At 49.1% G+C, this 16,007-nt stretch overlaps 1 pseudogene; it reads right to left on the bottom strand.

The window, feature by feature from the left end:
- Positions 1-1,597: 1,597 nt before the first annotated feature.
- Positions 1,598-15,006, bottom strand: LOC105743791 (annotated as a pseudogene).
- Between the last annotated feature and the right edge of the window lie 1,001 nt (positions 15,007-16,007).

The raw sequence follows: 16,007 nt of genomic DNA on the forward strand, positions 1-16,007 counted from the left end.
ACTCTTACAACGGTGCCCTGAACAATTATATGTTGACGTTTGTACTGGTTGTGAAAAAGCAATGGTGGGCGAAAATGCGGACGCCTTAGTACAAATTAAAGAAGGAGCATCACGCTAGTCGTTTTTCATTGCCACGCAGTTGTAATATAAACTCCAAGAAAAAGCCAGTTTCGTGTAAGAATGGTCTTATGAGAACATTTGGAAGGCTGAGGCAGGAGGAGAGCCCCGAGTTGGAGGTTAGCATGAGCTACACAGTGAGACCACCTCAACCAAGTCGTCAGTTCTTTTTCTTTTTTGCGGAACTGGGGATTGAACTCAGGCCCTTGCGCTTGCCAGGGAAGCACTTATTCTGCTGAGCCATCTCCCCGGCCCCACGTCTTCAGCTCTAATGTCCCTAAAATAATGTGCTTCTCTTTACAAATTTCTTCCGGTCCCAACATGCCCACTAGCCTAGTTACCCAAGCATCTGAATGTGTACCTGTGTGCATGGTGGCAGAGCAGCTCTTTGTTTTGGTTGACAGGGTGGCTTTAGCGGTGCACTCAGCAGCTGTGTGGTGGCCTCGGCGGCTGGCCTTGCCATCTGCGCAGCCCTCGACTCAGAGTCTGCTCCCGCCAAGGCACTGGGCCACCGAGGGAGCCACTTTCTCGTGGGTGGAAAGTCCGGGCTGCTTCCTGCTTTCACTTGGCCCTCAGCTTGGCAGTGCTTTGGGCTGTGGGTCTTGTGATGTCACCGACTGCTGCCAGGAGCCTCGCTGTGTCACAATTACATGGCGGCTTTGGGGGCTGAGCCCTGACAGGTTGGGAAACAGGATGAAGGCAACCAAGTGTCACCCTGGGGACAAGTGTCAGACCTGAAGATGTGAGTCCTCTCCTGGTCCTCATCTGTTCCTCAAGAGCAGCTCTGCGGCCTCCTGCTCTTCTCTCAGGCAGAGACGAAAGCTGAGAGAAAGCTGCCCCTTGTCAGAAGAGTCTCCTCACGTGACCTCGATGCCAATGGCCGTGCCTGACACTCTTCTCCCTGGCCTTATCCTATGAGCTGTGAACACACTGCACTGGAATTGCTATTCAAATATGTTGAAAGCCTGGCATGGTGGTGCACACCTGTAATCCCAGCACTTGGGAGCCTGGGACAGGAGGACCACTGCGAGTTTGAGACCAGCCTGGGCTACAAAGTGAGCTCAAGGCCAGCCTGAACTGCATAGTGAGACCCTGTCTCAAACAGACCAAAAAAAAAAAGGTTTTTTGGAGGGTTTCCCCCCTGAAGTTTCTAGGGGAAACAAAGACTTTGTTTCCTGATTAACGGCATATCTTACCCTCCAGGTATGACTCCAGGTACACTGGACGGTCCTTGGACACCTATGGTCCTGCAGAGGTGCAGGCTGCCTGTGCTGTGGGTGGCAAGTGCTACTCCCTGAGGAGGCTGGAAAGGCCAGCAAAGAAGTGGGGTGCCCAGCCCGGGGTGCCCAGGCAGGGCCATTGGCCAGGATGGCTGTGTGTTTTGTTTGTGTGTGTGTGTGTGTTTTTTTTGAAGGTTTTACAGTTTATTAAATCCTCTCGTGAACAAACTCGCAGTCACTGCAGACACGCGCTGCAGAATCTACTCCTTCGGCTTTTTGCCAGCACCAGTGTTAGCCTTCGCGGTGCCCCTGACTTTCTTCATTCTGTTCTTGCGTTCCTTCTGCTGCTTTCTTGAGGTCTTTTTCTTCTCATACAGGCCGTGTCTTGCAAGTCTGTGTTTGGGCTCATTTTTCTTCGCATAATCCAGGGAGTCATAAATCATGCCAAAGCCAGTCATCTTGCCACCACCAAAATGGCTTCTGAATCCAAACACAAAAATGACATCTGGTGTGGTCTTGTACATTTTGGCGAGTTTTTCCCGAATTTCTGTCTTAGGTACTGTTGCTTTCCCAGGGTGAAGGACATCAATGACCATTTGTTTCCTTTGAAGAAGCCGGTTGGTCATGAATTCCCGGGTTCGGATAGTTACTGTGTCATTCATGATGGCAACGGAGCCTCAGACAGCCCGGGAGGAAAAGAGCTGTTTGTGGGTTTTTGTTGTTGTTGCATTTTGCTTTAGTCTTTCTAACTTGCCTAGAATAACCTCAAACTCAAGCTCCTCCTGCCTCAGCCTCCCGAGTAGCTGGGTTACAGGTAGGACCCACCACACCCAGTTGGGACAGATTTGTTGGAATGAATGAACAAGAAAGATTATCACACATATAGAAGTATAAGCTCTACAATATCTGTTAAAAACTTAAAAAAAGAGGGCCAGCAAGATAGCTCAGCAGACTAAATGCCTGCTTAGGCAAGCACAGGGACCAAGTTCAATCCCAAGCACCACAGGCTGCACTGGCCCTGCCCCTGGGCACACTGAGCCAGCCACCAAGATTGGGGATGGTGGTACATGCCTGTAATCCCAGCACTGGTGAGGCTGAAAACAGGAGGATCGCTATGAGTACAAGCTATATAGTGAGACCCTGTACCAAATACATTTTAAAAAATAAAAAAATCCAGGCATGGTGGAACATGCCTATAATCCCAACATTCAGGAGGCTGAGGCAGGAAGAATCACCCACTCATTGCCAATGTGGGCTGCACAGGGAGTTCAGGGTCAGTCTGAGCTATGGAGTGAGACACTACTCAAGTTGTCCCTACCCCCAGAAAACTCTGGAAAAAAGGAAGCCAAATTTTCCCATCATTTCAGCCTCACAGGACCTGTAAATGACGTTTCCAGTGTTTCACAAGGAGGCTGAGTCCATTCCATCCGGGTGGAGACCTGGGCTCAGGAAACTCCAGCCCTCGGGAATAGCACTGGAGATTCAGAGGGTTGAAAAGTTTTTGGTTTTGTTTTTGTTTTTTAATGTTTTGTTTTGTTTTGAGACAGGGTCTTGTTATGTAGTTCAGGCTGGCCTTGAACTCAGTAGCCCAGGCTGACTTCAAATTCACAGTGATCCTGCTGCCTGAGCCTTCTGGGTGCTGTACTACAGGGGTGTACCAGCACCCCTGGCTTCTAAAGTACTTTAATACAAACAAGTGCTGAACTTCTACCTCCCGACAGACTACAGTCAGGGTTTCTGAGCAGGCTGATAAAACCAAAGCTTTGGAGGCTCTGGTGGCTTCCTTGGGCTGCCGCACGGAGGCACGTATTGGCTTACAATCCAGAGGCTTGCTGCCAAGATCGAGGTGTGGGAGAGTCGCAGAGGAGCCCTTCCCTGCCTCCTCACCCTGGCTGGTGGCTGTGGTCCGCCTTCTGCCACCACTATTGTCTCTTTGATGTCTTCTTGGGACACAGACACACTGGGCTTGGGGGTTTGTGCTATTCCAGTATCACCTTATCTTAATGAATTCCGTCTGCAATGACCTAGTTCTATTTATTATTTTTTAAATTTTTTTTAATGTATTTGGTACAGGGTCTCTGCACAGCTCAGACTTGTAGTGATCCTCCTGCTTTGAGCCTCCCCAGTGCTGGGATTGCAGGCGTGTGCCACTATGGCTGGTCTCAGTGGCCGGCTCGGCATGCTCTGGGGAGGGCCAGAACTGCATGTGGTGCCGGGATAAAACCCCGGTCCTTGTGCTTGCCAGGCAGGCACTTAGACCACTGAGCTATCTCTCGGGCCCTATTTTTTTTTTTTTTAGCTTTTTAATTTTTAGGTGCTGAAGCTTGAACCCAGGGCCTCCTGCTTGCCAGACAAGTGTTCTACCACTGAGCCAAATCCCCAGCCCTGACCTAGATGTAAGTAAGGACAAGATCTGAGGTAGCAGGTGAAGACGTTTGTGCATCTTTTTTGGAAGGAGGGGAAAATCACAATTCGCTTCACAGCCATGCCCATTTTTGGACCATGTTACAATTACAACAGGATTTAGCGTCCAAGTGGCATCCAAGCCTCACACTGTTGCCTGGTGGTCACTGCACCTGCCCACGCCTGCGATCCTGCTCCTGTACTGGCAGCTGCTTTCCTCCTGGCTCTTACAGTTCCCTTTATCGCCTGGGTCGCGCAGTGAGCAGGCAGGCAGCTTATTGAATAAAACAAAGGTCAAAGTCACTTTGGAAGCAGTGAGTGATGACTTTCACTTTCCAGGAAAACGATCCAGTCTCTCCTTGGTTCTTATTTATTTATTTATTTATTTATTTTTGTCTTTTTGACTCAGGGTCTCACTGTGTAGATCAGGCTGGCCTTAAGCTCACTTTGTAACCTGGGCTGGCCTCAAACTCCTGGCGCTCCTCCTGCCTCAGCCTCCTGAGTGCTGGGATTACATACATGTACCACCGCGCCTGGCTCCTTGGTGCTTCTAACAGCGCTTCCTCTGCTCAGACCTGCTTCCAGGCACCCTATAAGATTGGCTTTGTGCAGCTGACCCAGCACTGGGACCCCCTGGGAATGGCTCGGCTCCCAGCTTCCTGCTTAGTTCTGGTTGCCTCAGCTTTCATGATTCGCCACCCCCCAGGAGGCCCCCGCGGAGCCGGGCCACCATCACCCCACTTGCATCTCTGCCTGCGGGTGCTGCTTCTGCCCTGGGCCTCCCGCAGAAGCTGAGCGGCCGGGCTCGGTGCTCCACCGGCCCACCCTCAGACCTCGGGCCCCTGTTCATCCGGGCAGTCTGGCCTCTTTATTTACTTTGATTCCTCCTGATTTATTTAGTTAACAGCTTTACTGAGATGCAGCTCACACCCCCAAGCCCTCCCCTTTCAAGTGATTTCAGTGTGTGTCAGTTGCACAACCATCGCCATTACCTAATTCTAGAATATTTTTGGTACTCCCAAAAAAGAAATCCCATAATCATTAACAGTCACGCTCCCTTGCCACTTTCTCTCAGCCCTTGGCTTCTACTTTCTGTCCTCTGGATTTGACTATTAGATACTTTATATAAAGTGCACACCTTTGTGTAACACATGTGTCTGACTTCTTTCTTTTTTTCTTTCTTTTTTTTTTTTTTTTTTTTTTGGCAGAACCGGGGATTGAACTCAGGCCCTTGCGCTTGCCAGGGAAGCGCTTATTCCACTGAGCCATCTCCCCGGCCCCCTGACTTCTTTCCTATAGCACAGGTTTGTGTTTTTGGCGCCCGAGGGCGCTGCTCATGCTGAGCAATGCTCCCCACTGGCTACACCTCCAACCTAACACGCCACAGTGCTTCCAAGGCTTGTCTACAGAGTAGCCTGTATCGGTACTTCATTCTTTTGATGGCTGAATAATATTCCCTTGTAATGCCGTACCACATTTATCTGTCCAACAACTGGTGAACATTTGGGTTGTTTCCACCTTTCAGCCGTAGTGAGTGGGGATCCTCCGAACAGGCATATAGACGCTTTTGTGGGAACATAATGTTTGCAGTTCTCTTGGGTATTACCTCTAGGAAAAGACCGACTTGCTGAACTCACTGACAAACTGCCGAAAGTCTACCCACTTTTACAACCCCACTGGCAGTACGCAAAAGCCAAATCTCTACACCCTCGCCAGCCCTTGCCCTTGCGCTGTGCTTTGCACTGAACTCTTCCTAGGGCACCTGCAGTGGCGTCTCACCACAGTCTTGCTGTGCACATCCGGGCTGGCTGATGGTGCCGGCTGTCCTGCGCTAGTGAGCATGCGCGTACCTCGATCTTTACCCATTAAGCAGCTGAGTTGTTGCTGGGCAGTAGTACGTACACACCGCCAGGCTGGCTGAGGCAAGAGGACCTCAGCTCTGAGGTCAGCCTGGGCAGTGAGCAAAGACGTGGCTCAAAGGCTTAAAAATGAAAATTGCTGGGGATGAAGCTCAGTGCAAGGCCCTCATTTCACCCCCTACTACTAAAGAGAAAAAAATTGACTTGTCTTTTCATTTTTAAATTTACTTTTTTTGGGAGGCAGGGTACCAGGAATCAAACTTACAACCTGGCATTTGCCAGGCAGGTGCTGTGCCACTGATCTATATGCCCAGCCCTTTGATGGGCATAATGTTTGTCTTTTTTATGGGGTGAGGGAGGGACAGGGTCTTATTATGCAGTGCAGACTGGCCTTGAGTTTACTTTGTAGCCCAGGTTGGCCTCAAACTCACAGCGATCCTCCTGCCTCAGCCTCCCAAGTGCTGGGATTATAGGTGCGTGCCAACACTTCCGGCATATTGGTTTCTTAATGTTGAATTGAAAATGTTTTACATGTTCACCTTACAAGTCCCCTGTTAGACATATGATTTGCAAGTATTTCTTCCCATTCTGTGAACTGGATTTTCACTTTCTTTTTTAATGGTGTCCTTTAAAATTCAAAGTTTTCGGGCTGGGGAAGTAGCTCAGTGGAATAAGTGCTTGCCTGGCAAGTGCAAGGTCCTGAGTTTGATCCCTGGTACCACCAAAAAAAAAAAAGATAAAATTCAAAGTTTTCAATTTGGAGCTGGCCCGGTAGCTTATGCCTATAATCTCAGCTACTTAGGAGGCTGAGGTAGAAGGATGAAGAATTTGAGGACAGGGCTGGGGAGACAGCTCAGTGGCACAAGTACCTACCTGGCAAGCACAAGGCCCCGAATCAATCCCTGGTGCCAGTGGGGGCGGGCCTGAGGACAACCTGGGCAATTTATTGAGGCCTTGTCTAAAAAGAGAAAAGAGCTGGAGATAGAGCTCGCGACAAGGCCCTGGCTACCACAAGGGGGAGAAGTTTTAACTCTGATAAAGTCAGATTGATGTTTTATCTGTCGTTTGTACTGTTGATAGGATATCACTTAATCCAAGATCACAAAGCCTTCCTGCTGTGCTTCCTTTCGAGAGCTCTACAGTGTTAGCTGCTGCATCTACTTCTATTGCCTCCTCCCGTTCATTTTCTGCTCATCATCTCTCACGGGCAAAAGTGTTTCCCATCAGGGTTGTTGGGTAGCGTTTTCCTGTTGTTGCTTGAACCAAGCCACTGGCCTTAATAAAGTTATTCGTGTTTAGTTCTATGAAACAGACATTCCTACCTCTGAAAACCTTCGGCTTCCATCATGCCAAAAGTAAAAACACAAATAATAAAATATGCAGCATCCCAGCCTCTGCTGGCCTGAGTTCTATCACAGACAAAGGGGAGAGCTACCCCAGGCGCTGGTGGCTTGGGCAGTGCTGCGAGGCTGGGTGCTTAGAGCAGAACAGGCTGTGGCCTCAGTCCTGATGAAGAAGGACTATAGCAGCAGAGTTCTTCCAAGGGGGCCTTGCGCTTGGCAAACTGTCACGTCTCCAGAAGCCTGACCACCCCGGGGCCTTCTGCATCAGTGGCCTTTTGTTCTGTGGTTTCGATTATTCAGTTCAGTCCTTATGTGAGCCGCTGTCTGCCAAGATGTTTGGAGTTGGAAATCCTTCCTCACTCATTTGAACAAATGATACCACATTTTCCTTCTGAATCCTGCATTCAATCATCTTTGCAAATTGATGGCAAAATTAAATTTCTTCTCCTTCTCTTCCTCCTCCTCCTTTTTCTTCAAACAAACCCCCTAAACAATGTAGTTGACAAGAGCTAAATTTATTTAAAAAAAAAAAAATCTTCTGAGACTGGGCCTCACTATGTAGTGCAAGATGGCCTTGAGCTCAGTTATGTTGCCTAGCACCACCTCGAACTCAGAGTGATCCTCTTGCCCCAGCCTCCCAAGGGCTGGGATTGCAAGTGTGTGCCACTACACTTAGTTAAATCTATAAATTAAAAAAATCATAAATTTCTACAGTGAGACAGGGAGAAGCAGCTAACATCCAGTCATCCCAAAGTTGTCCCTTTCTAGTGAGTCAGGCCACACGGTAAACAGAAGCAGCTGGGTAACTCTTCCCAGAGACTTTTGCAGCTGCTCTGTGATGACCTCCTATCGCCCAGTAAACGGAAATGACAGCCATCATCCAGGAAGTCACAGAGGGGACACCACCCACCAAAAGCTCAGAGTGCACAGAAGCTCTTGGTGGCCAAAACTCAGTGGTCATTTAGAAAAGTGGATCCGTGGGCTGGTCAGATACCTCAGTGGACTAAAGTGCCTGCTTAGGCAGGTGCAGGGACCAGGATTCGATCCCCAGTGTGCTGTGTTGGCCTCCCCCACGCAATTGAGGCTGGGCGTGGTAAACGTGCCAGTAATCCCAGTGCTTGGAAGGCTGAACACAGGAGGATCACTACAAGTTTGAACTGGGAGTGAGACCCTGTACTAAAATACAAAAAAGAAAAGACAAGCTTGGCCTCCTCGTGGAGGTGCTGGGTCTCACAGTCAGAGGACCTGACACCCGCACAGGGCCAGGCGGTCTTGACCCAGCTCACTGGGTATGAGGATGCTTTCATGGAAATAATGGGATTAACAACACGCATACCAAGCTTTTTAACTCTTGCGTTCTTTTTCTCGGTACTAGGGATGAGCCCCAGGAGTGCTCTGCTGTGAGCTGCACTGTGGCCCTTTTTATTTTGCACACCGAAACCAGATCCTGCTGAGTTGCCAGAGCTGGCTTCACACTCGAGATCCTCCTACTTAAGGCCCCTGAGTAGCTGAGATTACAGGTGCCCTCCACCGGGCGCGGCCTAAATTTGCTTTTTAGAATAGTAAATTGCACTCACTAGTCGGCTCCTACAAAAAGGCCAGGCAGGAGATTCCAGGGGTTTACTGAAACGACACACGTGTAAAATGGCTGTATTATATGATGCCACTTTTGATCAAGCGCTCTGGGAGGAAAAGAGATGCGTTAGCAATCTGGGTGATAAGATTAAAACTTTTACATTTTGTACTTAATTGTTTTTCTAATAACAAAATACATTTCAATTTTAACAAAGCAAGCTAATTCCTTAGGTCCTAAATTCAAATGCACGTTCAGAATTTTAAAAACACACAGCTAAGAGCCCATATTTGAGCCCGCTACTCTGGAAAAAAAGCAGAGAAAACTTACAAACAAGCAACCTTGGTGGTGGAGAAGCAGGCCAAAAGTCAGCTGCGACAGCAGACGCGCCCGCCCTGATTCCAGGTCACGCGGCCGCCCGCCAGGCAGCCGCTCGCGGTGCTTCTGCCCCCCGCTGGAACATCCCGGGAAGCGCAGCCTGGCGCTGGGCCCCTGTGCAGCCGGAAGACCCTGGACAGGGAGTCCTGGTGGAAGAAACCCACAGCTTTAGGAAAAACCCTAAACTGTTCTGGATTGCGTCGGAGCAACTGTTCATGTAGCGACCCTTTCACATTTTCTACACACTTTTAGAAAGATTTTTTTTTTTTTTTTTGCTCCGAATGCCCTCAGGGCAGGTTTGGCTGGCTTGAGTTGTGGGGATCGAACCACAGCAACCTGAGCCTGACTGCTTTGTTGAAGCAGCCACTTAAAGAGCTGAGCTAAGGGGCAGGCCCCCTACACACTTTTAAAACATATGCTTTTAACTTCCTACAATTTGCTCCAGGTATGGACAGGATGTATAGGATTACAAGATGTACAGGTAAAACCCAAGGGCGTCTTTTTTGTGTTCCTCCACCGTTTGTAGAGTAGAAACGGCCTGGTATTGAACTTGCTGCTCTCTGCCCCGCTTCCTTTGCAGAGTTGGGAGGAGGTGCAGTGGCAAACCCCACGAGCCCTGCTACACCCCCAGGTCTGGCTTGGTTCGAAACTTGGTCGCTGTGCTCTGCCTACGCACGCACTTTAGTCCACTGAGCTATTTGGCTGGCCCTAGCTATTTCCTTTTTGATGAACCTTCAGCTTGTTTTCAAATTTTAGCTATTATTAAAATACTGTGTTGACATCCTAAAAGTATTTTGTATAGGGTCTCACTACGCAGCTTGGATTTGTAGTGATCCTCCTGTTTTGAGCCTCCCCAGCACTGGGATTACAGTCATGAGCCACCATGCCCGGTCTTGGTGGCTGGCTCAGTGTGCCAGGGGGCAGGGGCAGTGTGTCATGTGGACTGGGGATGGAACCTAGTCCCTGCGCTTCCCTAAGCAGGCACTTAGTCCACTTAGCTATCTCCCCAGCCCTATTCGTTCTATTTTGGATTACAGGTGTAAAGTTTGTGTTAATCCTTTAGTCGATTTTCTCTCGCTAGCAAAACAATAAAACAGACTAGGTAGGTTTTAAAGAAAAGAAGTTTCTTCTGGCTCACAATTCTGGTCCAAGATCAAGGGGCTGCATCAGGTGATGATCTTTAATTCAGGCTGGCTTTGACCTCAGCAGGATTCAACCACGAGGCTTCTGCCTTGATGGCCTCATGTGAACCTCATCCCCAAAGATCCTAACTATAAATAGGACGGTTGATTAAGTTTCCACCCTTTTACTATCTTGTGATGGGAGATATCAGTCTTGAACGTGAGCTTCCGCAGGAGCCGAGCCATAGCGGTCATGCCCCTTAGCTGCTCCGTTCACATCCACACGGCCTATCGTCCGCAGAAGGCAGCCTATGCTTGCTTACTCTGTTGCCCCATTCCCAGTCATTCCCCGTCCCCCATAGACAATCGCTGTACTGTATTTGGCAGTGCTACAGTATTTGCATATTTTCTTATGTAATGTTATGCAAGGTGTGATAAGTAAGGTGAATGTTTAAATTTGTAGCGGTTTTTAAGGTAAAAGACACCCTCACTGATCTCCCCAAAGCCCTCTCCTTAGCTTCAAACACACCTGCCTCATGGCTCTTGCCGCTTCCTGAAGCAGTTCTGCAAGTCCTCCTTTCCTGAGTCTCTGTAGTGGCACTGTTGTGGCTGCCTCAATGTCCTGAAAAATCAAAAGGCTCACCTGGCACAGTCATCTTGAGTTTGGGGGAGAGCCAGAAGTCCCACACTCCGGATCTGGCAAATGGGGGGGCGAACCCCATAATGTGCTCACAAGCCTGCCTTTCCAATGATGGCACCGGGTAGCAGCATTCATCTCTTTTTAAAATGATGTCTTGTAAAGATGCTCACAAGAACACTTCCAGAACTGCTGCAGAGAGTTGCAAAAGTGATGAGATAAGTGTGTTCAAAGTAAGTGGGAGTGGGCTGGCGAAATAGCTCAGTGGTCTAAAGCACCTGCTTACGCAAGCGTAGGCAAGCATGCAGGGACCTCGGTTCAGTCCCCAGCACCACATGCCATGCCAGCCCCTCCCCCCGGGTGGGCTGAGCTGACCATAAAAAAAAAAGAAAAAATAAATAAAGGAAACATTAAAAAAAAAAAAAAAGTAAGTGGGAGTATTTTTGAGGGAGATAAATGATAGTGTCTTTTTTTGTAATAATTTTTTTTTGCTACTAGGAATTGAACCCAGAACCTGCCAGGCAGATGCCGTGCCACTGAGCTATATCCCCAGCCCTACTGTAATAAATTTCTCAATTTAAACATTGACCACATATTTTGATCGCCCTTGTGTACACAGTGTCTTTATATGACGGCTGTTGTGCCATCGATCGTATCCCATTTCTGACTGCTTTCTCTTAGCACTGTTTTACCACCTCTATCCCTGGCCATTGTGCACTTAGCTCTTGCTTTTAACTGTGATACATTCCTTTTCCTGGTACTGAGCCCAAGTCCCTGGTTCCATTACCACGAACAGCCCTGCAGTGAACAACCTCGTGTGCGGCTCTGCGTGTATTTCCAGGCTTGTTCACATTTTCTTCTAATATTCGTGTTTGGTTTTTCTTCTCTCCACACGCCTGTCAGCTCATCCGTGTACATTAGCTTTCGCTATGATCTTAACTCTAGTCTTAAAATTTTGTATTGGCAAAAGGTTCCTAGTTTCCAATGTGACTTTTTTTTTTTTTTTTTTTTTTTTCAGAACCAGGGATTGAACTCAGATCCTGGCATTTTCCTGTCAAGCGCTTATCCTACTGAGCCATCTTCCCAGTCCCTACAATGGAATAAGGATTTTTTTTTGCTCCGAATGCCTTCAGGGCAGGTTTGGCTGGCTTGAGTTGTGGGGATCAAACCACAGCAACCTGAGCCTGACTGCTTTGTTGAAGCAGCCACTTAAAGAACTGAGCTAAGGGGCAGGCCCCCAACTTTTTTTTTTTTTTTTTTTTTTTTTTTTTTTTTTTTTAACAACCCTGAGCTAGTTTTTGTTTTGTTTTGTTTTTTTGCAGAACCAGGGATTGAACTCAGGCCCTTGAGCTTGCCAGGCAAGTGCTTATTCTATTGAGCTCTCTCCCCATTTTTTGGTGTTTTGAAACTCAACTGCCATAATAGTACAATTTAGTTTGCATCCTTCCTAAGGTAGAAACGAAGGGGCCTGAGTTCAGTCCCTGGTTCTGCCAAAAAAAAAGTGACTTAAGGTAGAGCCTGAGGCAAGAGCCTGGGTGACAGTGGCTCACTTGGAGTGAGGCTATTCCAGGAAGAGGGAAGGGAAAGCCAATGGAGCTGCACCACTGAGCTTGCTGTCCCTAGAGGACTGGCCCTGGAGACCTTCCCCAGGAACCCCCTAGAATTGCCCTGCTGAAGTGTGGGGACTTGGAACACTTTCGCAGCAGCTGTCAGCCCTCATCACTACCCCCCAGTCTCACACCCACAGATCCCCTGCTGCAGAGAGTTACCTGTGCCAGAGTAGCCCAAGCAAGCGAACAAAGGGCAAAATGGTGGCACAGAAAGGCTGAGGGATTCCGCTGCTGCAGGGATGAAAAGTCATCCCCCTACCTCGGGGCTCTGGACCGCGGCTGGGTCTCGAGTCCTAGACCACAGCCCCAGGGGGTCGGCTACAGGAGCTGCTGTGAGTGGGCACGCTTGAGTATGCTGCCACCTGATCCACGCCTTCCCTGCACCGTGCTATTCATGGATGGGCTGCACCTGACCTCTGTCCTGACCCAGCGCGATCCCAGACTTCTGCCCCGCCTCTCTGCCCCCTCCACTCTCCCTCTAGTGGCCCCTCAGCAACCTGATTCTGGGTACTCCACACTTGCCTCCTGCACAGTCGCGTGTGGCTTTAACTTCCCTCTCTTTCCCTCTTCTCTCCAATTTACTCTTTTTTTTGCGGAACCAGGGATTGAACTCAGGCCCTTGTGCTTGCCAGGGAAGCACTTATTCCACTGAGCCATCTCCCCGGCCCCCCAGTTACTCTTGGAACCTGCCAGGGCCTCCGACAGCATCACTGAGCCCTACACATAGGCTTACCTGATATTAGCTTTCTGTCATTGTGACAAAATACTGGAGGTAAGAGAACTTATAAAGGGGAAAGGCTTCCTTTGGCGCATGGTTCTAGAAGTTCTGTGATTGAGAGGGCCTCATGCCAGGCCTCTGACAGGTGCTGGGAGGCAACGGCGGTGACAGTGCCCGTGCCAGGCAGCATGCGGCAGACACTGCTTACCTCAAAGCCAAAAAGCAAGAGAAGAGGCAGAGGATGGGGCTGGAGTCCCACAGTCGCTTCAAGGCCACACCTCCAGGGACCTGAAGACTTCCTGGGAAGCCTTGCTGCCCCCACAGCCCCACCTTGGAGCCCTGAATACACTGACCTCTGGGACTCGCGCGAATTCCAGACCACAGCACAAGCACTCCCAGAAAGTGCTCGTGCTCAGCCTCAAACAATGAAATAAGCAGGCAGCTACCGAACATACAGCACGAAAGGTCACTCAGTCCTTGAAAGGTCACTCAGTCCTTGCCTTGTTTTCTTTTCACACCTGCCTGGCAAGGTCAGTACTGACATCAGGGCCACCTTACAGAAGAGCAAAGGAGTCTGTGAAGAGATAACGCAGTGGCTGGGGCAGCGGAGGCTGCAGTGCAGGGGCCTGTCCTGAGGGGTTTCCTGAACCCTGCAGCACCATTTGGGTTAATTAATCATTAACTGATGAGTGATTCTTGGAAAAGCAACTTCTCACATTTTTTTTTTTAAACAAGGTCTCTATGTGTAGTTCAGGCTGGCCTTGAGTTCGGTATGTACTTTGTAGCCCAGGATGGGCTCAGACTTGCAGGTATCCTCCTGCCTCAGCCTGCCCGGTTGCTGGCATGGCAGGCGTGCACTACCAGGTTCCGCTTTTTTTTTTTTTTTTTTAGACAGGGTCTCAATAAATCACAAAGCTTCCCTGGCTGGGCTTGGATTTGAGCTACTCCTTCCTCAGCCTCATCCAGTGCTGCGATTTGGGCGTGGGCCACCACGCCCCGAGGAATGTCAGCTCTGATGCCCAGCTTTACGTCTTTAAAATAGGCTAGTACACCTTGGCTGGTTTGCTGGACTATGTGTGTTTAGTTTTCTGGGTTCATGGGATCAGCGCCGTGTGATCCTTTTTTCCAGATCCAACCTGAAAGAATTTCTGTCCTACCAGCCCCCTGATATTTAAAAATCTACAACCAGAAACAAGTTTGCTGGATTTCTCCTCCTAGTTACATAGGAGAAGACATTCACCTTTCTTGGCCATTTATACTGCAGCATGAGTGAATTTACGATCCTTTCCTAAGAGCTAGTTTTCAAAGAGGAGACAGAAAAGAAACCTGAGTATACTAAAGCTGGATTAAAGGGAAGTCACCTAAGATATCACCCTCAAAAAGATCAAGGAGCACATGGGCACCAGGGTTTATGTGCAAGGATAATAGACTTGAACTAAAAACAACTCCACCCATCAAGAATAGGATGGGGGATAAGAGGGGGGCCGGGAGATAGCTGAGTAGAATAAGCGCTTCCTTGGCAAGTGCAAGGACCTGAGTTTAATCCTGGTTCCGCAAAAAAAAAAAAAGAATAGGATGGAAAAACATGTGGCAGCACGTACGTACAGTGGAGTACAGTGCAGTAATGAAAAGGAGATGGGCTGGAGAGATGGCTCAGTGGTCTAAAGCACCTACTTGAAACAAGCTTGGCAAAGCACAGGGACCGCGGTTCAATCCCCAGCACCACATGCCAGCCAGCCCCGCCCCCTGGTGGGCTGAGCTGGCCACACACACACACACACACACACACACACACACACAAATAAAGAAAAAAAAGTTCTTTGAAACTGTACTTCTGATTTGATTTGAAACTGTCTCATTGCTATCTGTTTATCAATAAAACTTTGAAAAAAAAAAAAAAGAAAAAAAGGTTCTTGAACAAATATTCAAACAATTGAAGTGTGCAAAGATGCTTCCAGGGTGGGGTGCAGCTCAGCGGCACTGTGCGAATGCTGGGGATGCGGGGAGTCCCGTCACCCCAAACACAGGCAAGGCGCAGAAGAGGTGCCCTTCTGCCAACCGCTCACCAGCGTTTCCGGTCGGTGTGCCCGTGGAGGGTCTCGGGACTCACTGACCTGCGTGTGCACAGGCAGGGGCGAACGCGGGCAAGGTGGAACTGTCAGGCGAGCAGCCCGCTGAAGCGCTGGGCCGGCGGCCGCCTTCCAGGCGGCTCTGTAGCGGTACGCGCGCCGGCAGCAGGCGGCATGGCTCACCCTCCTAGCTTCAGGGAGTCTTCTTCTTTCTGCTCCTTTGTCTTTCTCTCCATCTGTCTGTGGTTTCTTTTCTTTCTCTTTCTTCGATGATCTCTACCACCTCTTTGCTTTAGACCTTATCTCTGTCCTCCCCCTGCCCTGTAGTACTACAGATTGAGACAGACTGAGCTCAGAGCTACACTCCCAGCTCTTTAAAAAAAATTTTTTTGAGGAGGGGACTGGGAACGATGGTGCACACCTGTAGTTCCAGCACTCAGGAGGTCCAGGCAGGAGAATGTGTGTGAGGTTAAGGCCAACCTGGGCTACTCAGTAAGTTCAAGACAAGCTTCAACTACAAGCCTGCACTGCAAGCTGAACTGAGACCATGTTACCCCAAGAAAAATTTCAGGGGGATAACTTAGAGTTAAGGTCTTTTTTTTCTTTCTTTGGCAGAACTGGGGATTGAACTCAGGCCCTTGCGCTTGCCAGGGAAGCGCTTATTCCACTGAGCCTTCTCCCCGGCCCCTGAGGTCTTGCCAGGATGTGAAGCTGAGGTTAAAACTGCCATCTTCCTGCCTCAGTCTCTTGGAGTGGATTCTAGGCCCGCCTTCTCTCCCTCACTTCTGTTTAGATCTTAACCTGAAGCTAACAACTGCCAGAAGGACTTCACAATTTTCCTGGAATGCTTTGTAAGTTTCTTTACTTCAGATTTACTCCGTTGTTAGTTTTTTGTGTTGTTTTGGTACCAGGAATCAAACCGCAGACCTCGCTATGCCAGGCAGCTGCTGCACTGTCTT

This window comes from Octodon degus, unplaced genomic scaffold (assembly GCF_000260255.1).
Source record: "Octodon degus isolate 3935 unplaced genomic scaffold, OctDeg1.0 scaffold00007, whole genome shotgun sequence".
Lineage (NCBI taxonomy): Eukaryota > Metazoa > Chordata > Mammalia > Rodentia > Octodontidae > Octodon > Octodon degus.